General features: G+C 46.1%; 1 protein-coding gene across 1 annotated transcript in view; it reads right to left on the bottom strand.

Annotated features, from left to right (window-relative positions):
* LOC133776748 (zinc finger protein 883-like) overlaps positions 1–17,136 on the bottom strand; it is a 46,271-nt gene extending 29,135 nt beyond the window's left edge. The window contains exons 1-4 of the mRNA XM_062215968.1: positions 15,540–17,136; positions 14,971–15,050; positions 8,928–9,057; positions 855–987 (exon numbers count right to left, since the gene is read on the bottom strand). The gene's annotated coding sequence lies outside the window, so the exon portion shown is untranslated. The remainder of the gene's footprint in view (positions 1–854; positions 988–8,927; positions 9,058–14,970; positions 15,051–15,539) is intronic.
* Positions 17,137–17,579: the final 443 nt, after the last annotated feature.

The raw sequence follows: 17,579 nt of genomic DNA, 5'->3' as shown, positions 1-17,579 counted from the left end.
TGCTGTAAAAACTGTCCTCAAATTTTTTGCTATTTTATTATTTATAAACCCATTTTGAAGATTTGTAGATCCATAAGTCCCTTGAGGACAGTGCACCCTGGTTTTGATATCCTTCACAGAAATAAATACAAACTGATTTCCATGGTGGGGGGAATCACTACAAACTATTGAACTTGTCACAAATAAGAGGCTGGGAGAATGGCTGCTCTGGTTATGCATAGTAACTACTATAGCACTTAAATAGGTATAAAGAATCTGACTGTAGGAAATAAATATAAAGAATTGTCTTGGGCCCTCTGCCAGCTCTAATCCTCTCATTAGGGAAGTGACAGTCTGACAGTCATGTGAACACACCTGAGGGGGATGCAGCACTGCCCCTCAGGGCAGGCAATGAGCTCTTCCCCTTCAAATAGTGGCAAGGTTGCAGCAGGCACACAAGGAGTTGCTCTTCCTTTAAGTAACTGGGGAGTATTTGTCAAAAGTATTAAACTAAAATTTGGGAATCTCTGTATTGCCCTATCCTCACATTACTTAACATTCAATTACATTTTTTAAAAGATTTTATTTATTTATTTGAGAGGTAGAGTTAGAGAGAGAGAGGCAGAGAGAGAAAAGGGGTCTTCCATCTGCTGGTTCATTCCCTAAATGGCTGCAATGGCCAGAGATTGGGCCGATCTGAAGCCAGGAAATCAGGAGCTTCCTCTGGGTCTCCCATGTGGGTGCAGGGGTACAAGCGCTTGGGCAGCTCACCCTAGCATGCTGACTGGTTCCACTGTTCAAGCACACATCCCCCATTCTCTTTTGGCGGGTCTACTGTAAAGAACGGGGAGTATCTACAGCAATTAATATCTTACTGTTGCTCTTGCTGTCCACCTGCAGGCCTGAGGGAAGAGCACCTAAATACACACTGTGGAGTTCTGGACGGAGTTTCCAAAATTCAGTCTCTTCGCAGCTTAGGGACTCTGTCCTCGTCAATCACCTTAAAGCCTGCAGGAGGAGGGAGAAACTGTGTTTGAAGAATTCGCAAATAAAGTGCATTGAAGCCAACCACTACCACCTCCACCACACCCCTAATTCAGGGTTCTGGCAAATCCCAAGCGGACCAGGAGTGACTCAGGAGGTGACATCAACTCTGAAAGGCTCCAAAGAGCCTGGTGCACCCAGGGTGAGCTCAGTTCATCGCCCTCCCGCCCCCGCCACCAGGACGCCCGGCTCCCAGATCCTCCAGGAGGCGAGAGGCAGCCCCGCAGGTCCAGGCACACGCGGACATGCATCCAGAGCTGTCCCAAAAAGCAGGCCCAGCTCGGGTGTCGCCTCCTGACAAAGTCGCTGTCTCCTACTCCCTCCCGGAAGGCTGCAGGCCAGCACCCTGAATCGAGGCCCTCCCGTGAAGGAAGCTGCCCCCATGGGAACCCTGCTCCACTTGAGGGCAGGGCTGGGGAAGAAGGGCTAAGCCAGCCTCCGCCCCAGGACTGCAGCCTGGGAAAGTCCAGGGCCCCAGCGCCCCTGCCGGGCGTGGCGTCTCCCTGAGTGCGCTCTGAGCCTGGCCTCAGCTATCAGCAGCTCCCTTGCTTCCAGAATCTGCTGCAGGGCGGCTCAGGCTCCACCCGGCCAGGGGCCTCAGACCAATCCTCCCTGTCCTGGGACAGGACCGGCGCTGCCAGACTTGCCCCATGCCTGGCCGGCTATAAAGGCGGTGGTCATTGGCGGGCACCTGGTAGTTGCGGTGTGTGCGGGTAACGTGGGTGGTGTTACGTTCTTGGCCATTGAGCTCAATTTCGGACGTTGGGACAAGAACACAGGCGGCAGCGTCGAGAGCTAGGAGAGCCAGGAAGGGAGGCAGACCCGGTGAGTGCGACCCTCAGCCTCTCCCGCCAGCCTGCTGTAGGCAACCAGGGCAGCAGAGTCCTGCGGGGTCCCTAGAGATCCTGGCCGCGCTGTGCCTTCCGTCATCCACCCTCCTGCGCTGCCGCTGGGGCAGTGCTTCTGCAGTTGGATGTCCCGTTCGAGTCCATGGTCGTTTTCTCATGATGGGCTGATCTCACGCAGTGACAACCATGGAACAAATCACTGTTCTGCGGCATCTGCCTCCCAGGAGCGTTGCGGGTTACAGGGGGGCACGGGTGAGCCGGTGGCACCTCCTGTGCGTGGTCTCTGGCCCGTCCAGGACCGAAGGTGGAAAGGGAAGCAGAGGAGCTGGCTCAAGGTAGTCCCGCTGCGGGTTCCATCAGGTGTGAAATGTCTCCCGATTGCGGTTAACCTTGCAGGGAAACTGTCCCCTTTTGTGGGCCAGAGACAGCATCTGCTTTATTAGCTGTGCAGTATATTGAAAATTAAAATTTGGGCAGTCCTATCTTTAGTCCTCACAGCAGCACTTACTTTATGAGGAACACATGAAACTGCTCAGTAATTCGGTGCTGAGTTGTTTTTTTTTTTTTTTTTTTTTGACAGGCAGAGTGGACAGTGATAGAGACAGAGAGAAAGGTCTTCCTTTTTGCCATGGGTTCACCCTCCAATGGCCGCCGTGGCCAGCGCACTGTGCTGATCGGATGGCAGGAGCCAGCTGCTTCTCCTGGTCTCCCATGGGGTGCAGGGCCCAAGCACTTGGGCCATCCTCCACTGTACTCCCTGGCCACAGCAGAGAGCTGGCCTGGAAGAGGGGCAACTGGGATAGAATCCGGCGTCCCGACCAGGACTAGAACCCGGTGTGCCAGCACCACTAGGCGAAGGATTAGCCTATTGAGCCACGGTGCCGGCCCGGTGCTGAGTTTAATATTAGGTTGGTAAGCCTGCTATTGGCTTTTGGTTTGTTTGTAGCTATTGGATGACTTTATTTGGTAAAAATGCATTCAGGTCAGTAGTGTACTCAAGGATGGTCATTTAGTGAAATGTACTTTTTTTTAAGAGTAAAAGATTGGAAGACACGATTGAGCTACCTCAAAACTCCACCACTCCTGGGAAGGCCACAGTTGGCAAGAAAAGCCCGTAGCAAACTTTCATCAAGTAAGTTGAGATTCCTGTGTTTGCAATCTGAACAGCTCACTGCTGAGCTGGGAGGGGAACTGCTCTGAGCACAACTCACTACAGAACTGCTCTTGCAGACCTTCCCCGAAGGAAGCACTGCTGTGGTCAGAAGCATTCCAGGAGCTGCTGGCCTGCAAATGTGAATTAGTCTTGAATTTAATCCATTGCAAGTATCACAAGAGTGCAGAAAGGCTGTGTCCTCAAACACAAATGAGCAGCTCCGCAAGGGGAATGAGACTTAACCTAGAAGGTCTGTTTATCTCCCTTTATCTCAGCATATTCACCCCAGGTGGGGAAGATAAATCACCCTTCAGCTCTGCAATGGCACTGCTCTTGGTGGAGGCTGAGGATGCTTTTCATTGCAGGCAGTGTTTACAAGAGACTTAGTTCCCTGACAATTTGTGCCTCTCCTACAAATACATTTTGGCATTAAAAACAAACTGAAGTATTTATGTTTTAGTAGTATGGCACCAACTTAAGTATTTTGCCTACTGGCATCTTTGTCTTTAAAGAGCTAAATCCTCAGGACCCCAGGATTGAGTAAAAACTAGAAAATAGCTAATCCTAGTACTAGAAAAGCACAAGGGATTATTTGATCATTCGGTTCTTCAATTTCACATGCTTTTTTTTCTACTTTTCCCTTCCTACAGATATTCTGGCTGTATTGAAGGCTTTTTTAAAAACTGAATTCTGTGAAGAAAATATAGGCTTTTGGCTGGCTTGTGAAAACTTCTGAAAAATCCACCCACCCCAGAAGCTATCCTTAAAACCAAGGTAAATATATACAGTCTTCATAGAAAAAACCCCCAAAGAGGTAAGACCAAATTCCTCATTTTAGCATAAAGTGTACACCCTTGGCACCAAGAAGCAACACAGGAAGTAAAGATATAAGACTAAAGCAAGGGCCAGGGAATCTGAAAAGCTTCCTTTCCTGGTGTCCTGGCTTTCAACTAAGTATCCCCAGACCTGGCAGGTGGAGCTCATCACATGTTACAGCTTCTGATTTTCACTTTCAAAGAGCAGAGCTCCCTTCTCTAACGAAGGATAATGAGTGATCTTTGTTTCAGATGAGCATGCTTTCAAATCAAAACTCTTATTATCCAAAATATACAAGAAGCTACAACCCCCAGCTGTACAACTGCCTGGAAAAGGGTGTACAACATGATGTTTTACTTATTTGAAAGGCAGAGTTGCAGAGAGAGGTCTTCCATCTGCTAGTTCACTCCCTAAATGGCCACAGTGGTCAGGGCTGGGTCAGGCTGAAGCCAGGAGCTTCCTCCAGGTCTCCCATGTAGGGGCAGAGGACCAAGCACTTGGGCCATCTTATGCTGCTTTTCCCAGCAGGGAGTGGGTAAGAACTGGAGTAGCTGGGACTCAAACTGGCATCCATATGGGATGCTAGTGCTGTAGGCATCAGTGTAACTTGCTATGCCACAGCACCAGCCCCAGGTAGAACACTTATCCCTGTTTTTTGGAATCAGAGTTCTACTAGGGCTTGAGTGAAAAGCCATAGATCGGCCGGCGCCGTGGCTCAACAGGCTAATCCTCCGCCTTGCGGCACCAGCACACCAGGTTCTAGTCCCGGTCGGGGCACCGATCCTGTCCTGGTTGCCCCTCTTCCAGGCCAGCTCTCTGCTGTGGCCAGGGAGTGCAGTGGAGGATGGCCCAAGTGCTTGGGCCCTGCACCCCATGGGAGACCAGGAGAAGCACCTGGCTCCTGCCATCGGAACAGCGCAGTGCGCAGGCCGCAGCGCGCTACCACGGCGGCCATTGGAGGGTGAACCAACGGCAAACGGAAGACCTTTCTCTCTGTCTCTCTTTCACTGTCCACTCTGCCTGTCAAAAAAGAAAAAAAAAAAAAAACCACAGACACCATGGTTGATGAGAAAAAGGGAGCCCCAGAGTAGAGGACATGTTCTGTTTCCTAAGGCAGAAGTCTGTGACTGCCAAAGAGACTGCCATTCAATTCAGTTCCCTCAGAACTATTGATTCCAAGCTAGGTAGTGAGTCAGGAAGCTGGTGACTGTCCAGGAGATGCTTGTATCAGAACAGCTTCCACCACTGTACAGACACAGGCAGGAAATATGTGATGTGAGTGGGGTGGGTCTTGTTGGAAAAGCAGGACTGTGAGATAGAAGATAATGCAATGGAATGCTGTTGATCTAAACTCATTTAAAATCAATAGGTCTGGGATTCTGTGGCCTTAACTACCTAGCTGTATATCTTTCATTAAATCAGTTCATGTTACCACATAGTGGTTTTGAGTCCCAACTAACGTAACATGTTGACTATGTAGAAGAGTACTAAAGTTCTTGTGACTCCATTTCATGCATGCTATTCTTGTGTATTGCTGAACCTGAAATGATGTTTGAATTGTTAAATGGTATATAAAATAGTGAGTGCTTGTGTGTAGAAAACCACAGTGTCTATTACAAGTGCCAAAAACTCTTGAAGGCAGTTAAACTTTGAAGTGGTCTTTGAATACTTGAATACATTTATTTCGATAAATAATGTCATTGAATACTTACAGTCCAGGTGTGAGCTGATTTGATGTTGATAACTAGAATTATGACCAACATAAGGGGAAGATCTTTGTAGTAGAGAAGAAGTGTGCATTACTGTGTCTGTGCAGGGAGAACTGACAGCCCCAGAGCTGAGAAGAGGGTGGCAAGGAAGATGCTCTTTTCTAAACCTAAGTCACAGCATATCCTTAGACCCACCCAGGGTAAAAATTTTACCCAGGGTAAAAATTACTAACAGAATCTTTTATTAAACATCAGGGTCTTTGATGAGAATAGAACATTGACCTAAATCCCTTTTTGAGGATTGAGAAACAACTAAATAGAAGTGAACTGTATGGAGACAAACACCAATGTTACATTACTCAACTCTCCACTGCACCAATGAAGGAAGAAGACAAATGGGGAATATGGGCCTCCCCCTTTTTTGTCCTCTTTTCTTTGGTTCCAACTCACATGGGCTTCCAGAAGACATACATGGAAACTGTTCTCTTCGTGGTCAACACAGATCTCAGAATTTCCCTTATTCATTTGCCTTCACTTGCCTAACAGATTTTGATTATGTTACTTTAGGTAATGAGGAAAGCAACAGAAGTGCACTTTTCTCCCTCATTTTTATAACATTTATTTGAAAAGCAGAGTTACAGAGAGGGTGTAGAGACAGACCTTCCATCTACTGGTTCACTCCCCAAATGATCACAATGGCCTGAGCTGAGCCGATCCAAAGCCAGGAGCCAGGAGCTTCTTTCAGGTCTCCCACAGGAATGCAGGGGCTCAAGCACTTGGGCAGTCCTCTGATGCTTTCCCAGGCACATTAGCAGGGAGCTGGATTGAAGTGGATCAGCCAGGACTTGAATCAGTGCCTATATGGCAGTGGCTTTACCCACTGTGCTACAGTGTGGGACCCATATATGTATATATTTCAAAGACTCATTTATTTGAAAGGCAGAGAGGCAGAAGAAGAGAGATCTTTCAACCTCTGGTTCACTCCCAAAATGTCCACGACAGTGGAGGCTGGGCCAAGCCAAAGCCAGGATGTTGAACAGTGCATAATCTCTAAGTATTAAATTGAAAAGGCTGAAGCTGGTGCCATGGCATATTGGGTAAAGTCACCACCTGCAGTGCTGGCATCCCATATGGGTACTGGTGCATGTCCTAGCTGCTCCGCTTCTAATCTAGCTCCCTGCTAATGTGCCTTGGAAAGCAGCAGATGGCCCAAATACTTGGCTCCTGAATCCATGTAGGAGACCTGAAAGAAGCTCCTGGCTTTGGATCATCCCAGCTCTAGCTTTTTGCAGGCACTTGGGAGTAAACCAGCAGATGGAATATCTCTTGATGTATGTCTCTCTGTAACTCCTTAAAAAATAAACCTTTAAAAAAATAAGGTTTATTGACATGTGCTATGATCCAATCCAGTAAAAGTAAGAGAAGCAATAACTATCACTACCTATATTTTTATCTAATTTAAGTATTGTGTAAACTAAAATATACAATACTAGGAGTATACTATCAGCAATTACACTACTGAGGTGGGGACTGCGGTACACAGGTTAATCCTCTACCTGCAGTGCTGGCATCCCATATGGGTGCCAGGTTCTAGTCCTGGTTGCTCCTATTCTGGTCCAGCTCTCTGCTGTGGCCTAGGAGGGCAGTGGAGGATGGCCCAAGTGCTTGGGCCCCTGCATCCGCATGGGAGACCAGGAAGAAGCACCTGGCTTCTGGCTTTGGATCAGTGCAGCTCCAGCCATTGTGGCCATTTGGGGAGTGAACCAATGGAAGGAAGACCTTTCTCTTTCTCTAACTCTACCTGCCAAATTAACATAAAATCTTTTAAAAAAGTAATTACCAATACTCAGTGATTATAATTAAGAATTTTAATAACTATATTGATTCTTTTTTTTTTTTTTTTGACAGGGAGAGGTAGACAGTGAGAGAGACAAAGAGAAAGATCTTCCTTCCATTGGTTCACCCACCAAATGGCTGCTATGGCCGGCGCTATGCCAATCCAAAGCCAGGAGCTGGGTGCTTCCTCCTGGTCTCCCATGCAGGTGCAGGGCCCAAGGACTTGGACCATCTTCTACTGCTTTCCCAGGCCATAGCAGAGAGCTGGATTGGAAGTGGAGCAGCCAGGTCTTGAACCGGCACTCATATGGGATGCTAGCAGTTCAGGCCAGGGTGTTAACTACAGTGCCACAGTGGGGGCCCCAGTCCTAGCAGTTCTATGTTGTTTAGCATTTCATCTTCAGTGTCAACTGCTAATAATACAGTAGAGTTGTAGAAGACCTGACAGTCATGCAAACCTTACCACAAGCTAGTACTGTGTAGAATAAATCCTGTAAATATAAAGACAATCTTATTTCACAGCAGAGGAAGAACCAGAGGGGTAAAATGACTTGCTAATGTCACTTAGCTCTTTCGGTACAGAAACAAGGAAGGGTCTCAGCTTTATGCCACTTGCCTCAACTAGATGAGCCTGCAATTTTAAAGACACTCAACTTGGGCTCCCGGAGTTTAAATTAATTTTCCAAGGTTACATGACAAAGAAGCACCAAAGCCAGAAGTAAAAATTATTGCTCTCATCTTTCTCTTCCTTATCCACTATGGAAGTCTGATTTACAGTTGTAAATTATTCTAATATCATTTACAACCAAGAAGCATTATTTTTTGCTAACTTTAACAATGAAACTATTTTTAGCCATTGAGGAATTTATTTTAATGAAAGATATAGACATCCTTTTTTGTTTTGTTTTTTAATTGGAGATGCAAAGAGACAAACAAGTAGTCAGAGAAGTGGTATTCACCCTCTAGTTCACTGCTCAAATGTCCACAGTGACCAGGGCTGGCCCAGGAGCAGGGAACCCCATCATCTGAGCCATCACTTGCTAGCTCTCAGGGTTTGCATTTCCAGGGAGTTGGAGTCAGGGGCTGGAACTGGGAATCAAACCCAGAAACTCCAATGTGGGATACAGGCATCTAAACCACAAGGCTACACCCTGGCTTCCAGACTTGTTTTTTCACCAGTCATCTGAAAATGAAAGTTAGTTCAGACCTGAAGTCTAAGGCTCTGGAGTCCTCAGGTGTGTGTTCTATGCATGAGAGTTAGTTGGGTTGCCCAAGCAGAGTCTACAGTTTAGAGAGAACAGCAGAGTGAAATGTGTGTCAGAGGATGTCAGCACTGGAGAGTGGCTGTGCTCTAGTCAGAGGCTGAGGAGGATGAGTCCACAGAGAGCAGCAGCACCAAGGAGTATGCTAGAAGGTAGGGAGAAAAAAGGTTGAAAAACAAATATGTTAAAAAGATTTGTTTATTTATTTGGAAAACAGAGTTATAAAGAAAGAGAGACAGGGAGGGAGAGGGAGAGATCTCCCATCTGCAGATTCACTCACCAAATGGTCACAATGGCTGGGACTGGGTCAGATCAAAGCTCGGATCTGGAACTCCATCCAAGTCTCCCTCATGGTGGCAGGGACTCAAGAAATTGGGTTGTCTGCTGCTTCTCAGATGCACTGCAGAGAACTGGATGGGAAGTAGAACAGCTGAGCTGTAAATAAGTGCCCATATGGTGTGCCAACATCATTGGCAACAGATTATCCTAATGCATCACAACACTGGCTCCAACAAATGAATTTAGGTAAAACAATTCAAAATGCCAGGGAAATAGCAAATAAAATGTCAGGGATGAGCACTGTGGTGCAGCAGGATAAACCACTACTTAGGAGGCATACCTCATTCTTAAGTATGATGATATTTTTTTAACCACTTTTGTACAAGAGAGTAACAGGATGAAAACTGTTCTCCAAGGAGTCTGATCTGATAACCTCACATAGGATAGACTGAGATGAGAAGAAATTGCAAGACAGATTACGAGTGCAGAAAAGAGGAAACTAAAACTGGAATGAAAGCATGAGGAAGGAAATGCAATCCATGTTTTGCAAGAAATAAAATCAAATATATATACTGTTTATAGAAAAATAGAAATAAAAGCAAATATGAGAGAGTTTCAAAAGTTTGTGGAAAATGGAATTAAAAGATAATCTTATTTTATGCAACAAATTTTGAAATCTATGCATGTGAACGGTCTTCAAAAAGTTCATGGAAAATGTCTATTATACAAAAATGGTACATGGATTTCAAAAAAAAATTTTAAAGAAAATCCATTTATTTTTAATTTTTTATTTATTTAAGAGGTAGAGTTACAAAGAGTGAGAGAGAGACAGAGAGAAAGGTCTTCCTTCTGCTGTTTCACTCCCCAGATGGCCGCAACAGCTGGAGCTGTGCTGAACCAAAGCCAGGAGCCAGGTGCTTCTTCCCAGTTTCTCATGTGGGTGCTAGGGCCCAAGCACTTGGGCCATTTTCTATTGCTTTTCCAGGCCATAGCAGAGAACTGGAATGGAAGAGGGGCAGCTGGGACTAGAACTGGTACCCATGTGGGATGCCAATGCCACAGGTGGAAAATTAACTTTGTTTATTTTTATGAAAGACAGTTATAGGGGGGTGGAAAGGGGAGATACAGATCTTTCATTTTCTGGTTCTCCCAAAATGACCACAAGAGCCAGGACTGGCCCAGGCTGAAGATGGGAACCAGAAGTCCATATGAGTCTCCCACAGGGGTGGTAGGAGCTCTTCTGCCAGGAGCATTAGTAGGAAGCAAAACATCCAGGACTGCAACTCGCACTCAAATAAGGGATGTTGGCCTCACATGTGGCAGCTTACCCTGCTGTGTCACAAAGATGGTCATTCAAAATAAATTCTTGAGGGTTAAGCCACCTTTTGCAGTGCCAGCATCCTATATGGGTAGCAGTTTGAGTCCTGGCTCCACTTTTGATCCAGCTCCCTGTTAATGTGCCTGGGAAAGCAGTGGAAGATGGTCCAAATGCTTGGGCCCCTATACCATGTGGGAAACTCAGAAGAAGCTCCTGGCTTCAGCTTGGCCATTTGGGGACTGAATCAGCAAATGGAAATCTCTTTGTAACTGTGACTTTCAAATAAATAAATCTTTAAAAAACATTCTTGTGCACTTAAAAGACCTCTTGCAATACAGGTGCACAGTTACTTATTCAGGAGAAATGCTAATTCAGGTGCAAGAAATGCTGGTATCAGGGATGCCATGGTAAAGTAGTAGTGTGGAGAGGCCACTTAAGGGAGTTTTATGTAGAACACAGGCAGCGGTGTTTTAGAGTTTAATAGATAGTGTTGGTTTAAAAATTACATATTGGGACTGGTACTGTGACATAGATGGAGGCCAGCAGTGCCACCATCCCATGTAGGTAATGGTTTGAGACCCAGCTGCTCTGCTTCCAATCCAGCTCTCTGCTGAGGCCTAGGAAGGCAGTAGAGGATGGTCCAAGACCATGGGCCACTGCACCCAAATGGGAGGCCTGGGAAAAGCTCTTGGCTCCTAGCTTTGGATCAGCCCAGCTCTGACCATTGTGACCATTTAGGAAGTGAGCTAGTGGATGGAAGACCTCTCTCTTTCTCTCTGCTTCTCTGTAACTCTGCCTTTCAAATAAAATAAATAAATCTTTAAAAAAAAAAAAAACTTAAAATAATTATGTATTAACTTCCAACTGGGAGATCAGTAATTAAGTCAAGGTAAAGTTAGTCATTTAAATAGCCATCTAGTCAGCCAGTAATGATGACCTCGTTTCATTTCTAAACACAAATTACTTTAAATGGCTTTAGAGATGTACTTATCAAAATAATGTGGGCAGGACTCCCTGGGGCAGCATGGAGGCTGTGGGAGAATGCAGAGCACCTGAACCAGTGAGCCCTGGGCAAAGTGTTATGAAGCTGATACAGACTCCCAGTCTCTAAATGACAGACACATGGTTCACAAATGGAACCAGAAGAAAACTGCCTGAGTAGCATAGTAATAGGACAGGCACAGAACCCTGGTGTTCCTGGGAATGGTCCTTTTGGTCCTCTGCCATTACTTCCCCTTAGCAACAGGCAGAGCCTGCAGCCTTCTGCCACCTACCCTCTCCCCACAGAAAGGAAGAGTTGGAGGGGCCTATGGATGTGGTGCATCTTGGGAGGCTGAATCCCTGGGAGAGGGCAGAGCTGGTGTGGAGCTCACCTGGCAGTGCTTGGGGACAGTTTCTCCATTACTGCATTTTAATGGGGACAGCAAAGCCCTTCCCATAACCCTTCCCATACACACTGCAGAGGCTTAATTGGTGAATCCTTCCAGACAACAGTGATTGGGCCAGGAGCTAAACACAGCAACTTCCTCTAGAACTGTGCTGGGGGAACAGTTCCCACTCAGATGGAGGGAATGGGGACAGGCTACACCCCCCCACCAAACACAGGTCAGGTCATAAGGCTCCACCAGCTAGCAGCTCTCTGGTCTCACCTCCCTGGTCTTTCTAGCTGACAAGCTCTTCCCAACCTTGCTGCCTGGGAGGGACACACTCAGGTGTCACCTTCATGGAAAAACTAGTTTTTTTTAAGATTTATTTATTTCTTTGAAAGAGTTACACAGAGAGAGAAGGAAAGGCAGGGAGAGGGAGAGGGAGAGAGGGAGAAGGAAAGGCCTTCCATCTGCTCTTTCACTCCCCAATTGGTCACAAAGGCTGGAGCTGTGCCAATCTGAAGCCAGGAGTCAGAAGCTTCCTCTGGGTCTTCCCACACGGGTCCAGGAGCCCAAGGACTTGGACCATCTTCTACTGCTTTCCCAGGCCATAGCAGAAAGCTGGATTGCAAGTGGAACAGCCAGGACTAGAACTGGCACCCATATGGGATGCCGGCACTGCAGGCAGCAGCTTTATCCATGACTCCACAGTGCCAGCCCCAACCTAGAAGTTCAAGTTGACATAGTGGACACCACACTGTGGTCCCCAAGTCTAACGTAACCATGGGCAATGCTAATAGATTGTGTCACAGGCTGAGGGAGGTGACAGGCATGCTCTGCTGCAGAGCTGTGACATAGGAGAAGGGGCTCCAGACCAGGAGAAAGGGGACCCTGGGGTTCCCCGCCCTTCCTCTCTCCTCAGTGACCACTCTCCAGACCACCTCTTCTCTGTTGCCACAGACAGCTCTGAAAGCAGTGTCTTGGGGCAGGGAGGGAGGGTTGCAGGAAAGATCTCTGAGTAGTTGGTCCAGAGGGAGCATTCCTCTTAAAACATTACAGTGCTGTCTGCACCCACTCCCCTGGCCTTGATGGTCATTTGTCTATTAATGTCCCACTTCAGATGATACCTCTGATGATACCTCCAAACTTTGCTGTTGGACAGGAGGTGATTGGTGAGAAAATCCTACCTAGAGTTTTAAAAGATTTATGTATTAAAGAGCACTTCCAATCACTGGCTCACTCCCCAAATGTCTGCAAAGTCAGGGCTGGGCCAGGCTGAAGCTAGGAACTCCGTCCTGTTCCCCGACATGGATGTCAGGAGTTCACACACTTAGGTTATCACCATTGCTTCCCAGGTGCATTAGCAAGAAGCTCAACTGGAAGCAGAGGTGGGACCTGATTTTAGGTCCTCCAATATTGGCTGTGGGCATTCCAAGTGGCAGCTTACCCCACTGTACCATAACACCCTCTACTTTGATATTATTTATTTATTTACATATTTATATGTTTATTTATTTGAGACACAGAAAGAGATCTTCTATCTGCCATTTCACTCTCCAAAGGCCTGAAATATTTAGGGCTGCGCCACACTGAGGGTGGGATCAGAGAACTCAATTTGGTCTCCCCACATGGTTGGCAGGGACCCAACTACATAAGCCATCACCTGTGCCTCCCAGGTTGCACATTAGCAGGAAGTTGGAATTGCAAGTGTGCCAAGACTTGTACCAGGCACTTTAATTTGGGATGAATTTTCTCAAGAGCTGTCTTAACCACAGGGCCAAGCACACCCCCACCTCAGTTTTTAAAGAAAGACAAGGAATTCCATTCTCTTTCTATTACCCATAAATAAGAGTGTGGATAATCTCAATTGCTTGCTCCAAACCTAATTCCTTTTGCCACAAAGAGAATCAACTTCAGATAATGGTAGTGCTGTGAGTCACAGAGCAGAGGTGAAAAGAACCCGTGTTCTCACTGACGTCACTCAGCCATTGAATTTATCAAGCCCAGGACCACTGTGTCTGGCTCTCCTCATTGTTCAAGCTGGTTGGAGATGGGCTCTTAGTGACCTGAACTAAAAACATCCCAGTGAAAACACCATGTACTCTCTACAAGATGTCTGGGAGAAGGATTTTAAACTAAACTATCCACGGTCACCTAATAGGCCACTAAAGAGTTGGACTCACAATTTTGTCTTAGTACAAAGACAAAGCCACCAGGATTTCTTCTGTTTGATTCATCTTCCATTTGAGGAAGGTACTGTAGTGCCTAAAAAGGAGTGCAGGAACCTCAGTTTTCCCACTCAGCTGTGTGGCCCTGAGAAAGGTGTTTAGATTCTATGGCTCCACTTTCTCACCTGCCCATGGAGAGTATCACAGTGCTTGTTTAGAGGGTTATTGTCAGTATCAAAGAAATGAAATGACTCACGTGTATTATAGTTTATTCCAGCTATGAGTGGCACACAAAGTAAATATTTAAAAGTGTAGCTTAGGGGCCAGCATTGTGGTATAGTGGGTTAAATCATAGCCTATGATAGGCATCCCATAGGGTGACAGTTCTAGTCTTGGCTGCTCCACTTCTGCTGGAGCTCCCTGCTAATACACCTGGGAAAGTGCATAATCCAAGTACTCAGGTCCCTGCACCCAGGTGGGAGGCCTGGATGAAGCTGCTAGCTCACAGTTTCAGCCTAAGTCCTAGTGGCTGCAGCTATTTGAGGAGTGAACCAGCAGATGGAGGATACCTCTCTCTGACTTTTCTTTCTCTGTAACTCTGCCTTTTAAATAAATAATGTCTAAAAAAATAAAACCACCTGTAGCTTAACACTTCTCTCACATTTAAGGATTCAAAGATATTCATTCCAGGAGAGGCTCATTTGCCTTGTTGCCTTATCCATAACATCCCCTCATGGTACAAAATGGTTCCTGCAGCTCCAGTCATCCACCCTCCATCCCATCCAGAAGGACAATAGCAAATGAGAAGAGCATTTTTCTACTCTAAGAATATTTCCTTGGCATTGCACCTAGCAGATATGATTGACATTTCACAAAGAACAGTTCAGAGCTAACAGAATTTACACATCCAGAGTCTAGAACCCAAAAGATTTTACAGGACCCAAGATGTTAGCAGGAAACAAAAGGCCTGGGGAAAGTGTTCTGAATGTATTACACTTGGTAATGAAGCTTTCGTGTAGAAATAACAGCAAACCCGATTTAAGTGGCTGAAATGTTAACACCAAATAAAAAGGGAACTTCAAAAACTTTTCACATGACATTAAGCAGAAACACAGAAAACATTCAAAATCAAGATCATGCACTGTATGCCCTGAAACTCTTAAGCACTGCAAATATGAAAATGAACTGTACCTGTATCTTTATGGGGAATCAAGAAGGCAGGACTGCCTGTTGCTCAACCACCTACATCCACACCTGAGCAGTTTCTGGACCTGTAGGGAAGATGTTTTAGAAAGGGAAATATGTGATCAATGCCATATTTCTGACACTCCCACCTTCCATAGGAGCACAGAAGCCATCATTTAGTTCCCCTCAAAGTACTTATCTTCCCCATATACAACTGATATCATTTTTTCCCTAGTCTTTTGTCTAAAAAAAGAGGCACCAGATTTCAAGATTTTGTTTTATAAGTCTATACCTAGAGCCCTTGATATCGGACAAGACCCCCTAAAATTCACACTAAAACGTGGCCCCTTAAAGTTCCATAGACATGCTAGCCGGGGTGCCACATGTACTACCAGAATTTGGGGTGCCTTACAATTTTACCACGGGCTTATTACTAAATCCCCAATATTAATAAGCCCAAGAGGGTTCTTGCCTAATATTTAGAGAAAAATTCTAAATACCGGCACAGATAAACGAGGCAGCATGGTACATTTTAAGCTTTTATTCAGTAGAAAGAGGTAATTAGGGGTTCATACCAAGCACCAGGAACCAGCCACGTGGAAGAGCATCTAGGCCAGGATGCCCAGAGCACATGGCCCGAAGGCCATGCGCCCTGGAGGTGTGGGGCTACAGCAAGCCCCTTCCTAGCAAGACGCCAGGGAAAAAGAGCAGGCTGGGCACACTGTGCCCCAGGCTTTTAACCCACTCCAAAGGGGAGTGGTCAATTAACCTGATTGGCTGGTGGGCACCCCGGTAAGGCCAGGTAGGGGAATGAAGCCACACAAGGGCGTGGCCAAGGCATCAGGTAGGAGCATGAGGTCACACAGGGGCGTGGTCTTCCAGTTCACAAATCCAACCTGTATGCCTGCCTACTTCATTCCCCCCTCAGAGACTCCAGACCTTAATCTTAAGGGGATGTTGATGGGCGTTGAGTCTCCATCTTCTGTAGCTACTTCCTGCTGATTAGGGGCGCAGACCCTGCCTGTTCTCGGTCTGGGAGTCTCTGCCTATCTCATCTAATGAGTTCACTTCACGAGCTGGATCTCCTTCAGTCACCGCCATTCTCACTGTCTCCTGCATGGTCATCATTATTTTCAGAAGTTGCCGGGTTCCATTGTAACTCTGGAGTGACCGTGGGAGTCCAAAGCATGGCACGATGTCTTTTAACATGGCTTTAAGCACCTTGTGTGCTTTCTCCATTCGGGTTGAAAAGGCCTCCATCCATCCTGTAAGAGTAACAATAAAGACTAGGAGGTACCTATAATTACTAATTGGGAGCATATTGGTAAAATCAACCTGCCAATCTACACCTGTCTGTTCCCTTCCTCTGCACAGGAGTCAACAGGGGAGGTGGCCTTACATGGGGAGGGTTATTCTGTAAACACAGTGGCCAAGAGAGAGTCATTTCCTTTATGACTGTATTTAGTCCCTTTCCTCCAAAAGCTCGGGAGACCAATTGTACTAAGGTATCTCTTCCCAAGTGGGTAGAGTTGTGTATCTACTTTATAATTTTCCATTGAGTGACCATTGGTAGCATAATTATGATTTAGCATCCACCATCCATTTGCATTTTTAGTATAGCCTTGCTGTTGGGCCCATTCAACTCCGGCTCCATATAGTGCAGTTCCTTAATGACTTCCACAGATTGAGGTATAAGGGCCCTTTCCAAATTTTCCTGCATAGCTGTTCTATCTGCTCATGCATTTCCCTGGTTAACATAATTATCTCCCTTCTGATGTCCCTTGCAGTGGATGACAGCCACCTCTAAAAGCTCCAGTACTGCCTGAAGTAGAGCCAGTATCTCTTTTCCATATTTAACAGGGGTCAGTAAGCCCCTCTCTTTCCAGATGGCTGTGTGTGCATGTAGCACAAGGAAAGCATATCTGGAATCTACCTATCTATCTATTTATATTAACTTGCTGACCTTTTCCCAGTTGTAAAGTCTTAGTCAATGCAATAAGCTCCGCCTTTTGGGCTGAAGTATTGTGTGGTAGTGCTTGGGCTTCTAATGTCTGAGTAAAATCCACTATGGCATAGTCTGCCTTTCTAACTCCTTCCTTCATATAGCTGCTGCCATCAGTAAACCATTCGGCATCTGGATTTTCCAGGGTCCCATCTCGTAGGTCTGGCCTACTAGAGTGCACCTGCCTACTTCATTCCCCCCTCAGAGACTCCATCCCCTTAGTCCTAAGGGGAGTTGATTGCCATCAACTCATTTCTTCTGTGATTGCTTCCTGTTCATGAGGGGTGTAGTACAGTCCCTGCCTATCCAGTGTCTGTAAGTCTCTGTCTATCCTAACTAACAAATTTGCTCTGTGGGTTGGAGCAGTCTCAATCATTGCCAAGGTCTGTGTCCCTGCATAGTCAGTTACTCCCAGAAGTCGAGTTCTAAGGTTTTTGATTGGCTTATAGGAATAGTCAGGAATGTCTTTTGTATACACCTGTGAAGACTTAAGAGGTAGAAGTTTAGTTCTAATTTTACAGAAGTAGTCATGTTCACTAGCACCTGGTCAGGTCCCTTTTATTTAAGCTGAAACTGATCTGAAGAGGATCTTCATATGAATGGCTTGCTCAGG

This window comes from Lepus europaeus, chromosome 18, assembly GCF_033115175.1.
Source record: "Lepus europaeus isolate LE1 chromosome 18, mLepTim1.pri, whole genome shotgun sequence".
Lineage (NCBI taxonomy): Eukaryota > Metazoa > Chordata > Mammalia > Lagomorpha > Leporidae > Lepus > Lepus europaeus.
This window is presented reverse-complemented; position numbering and strand designations above follow the sequence as displayed.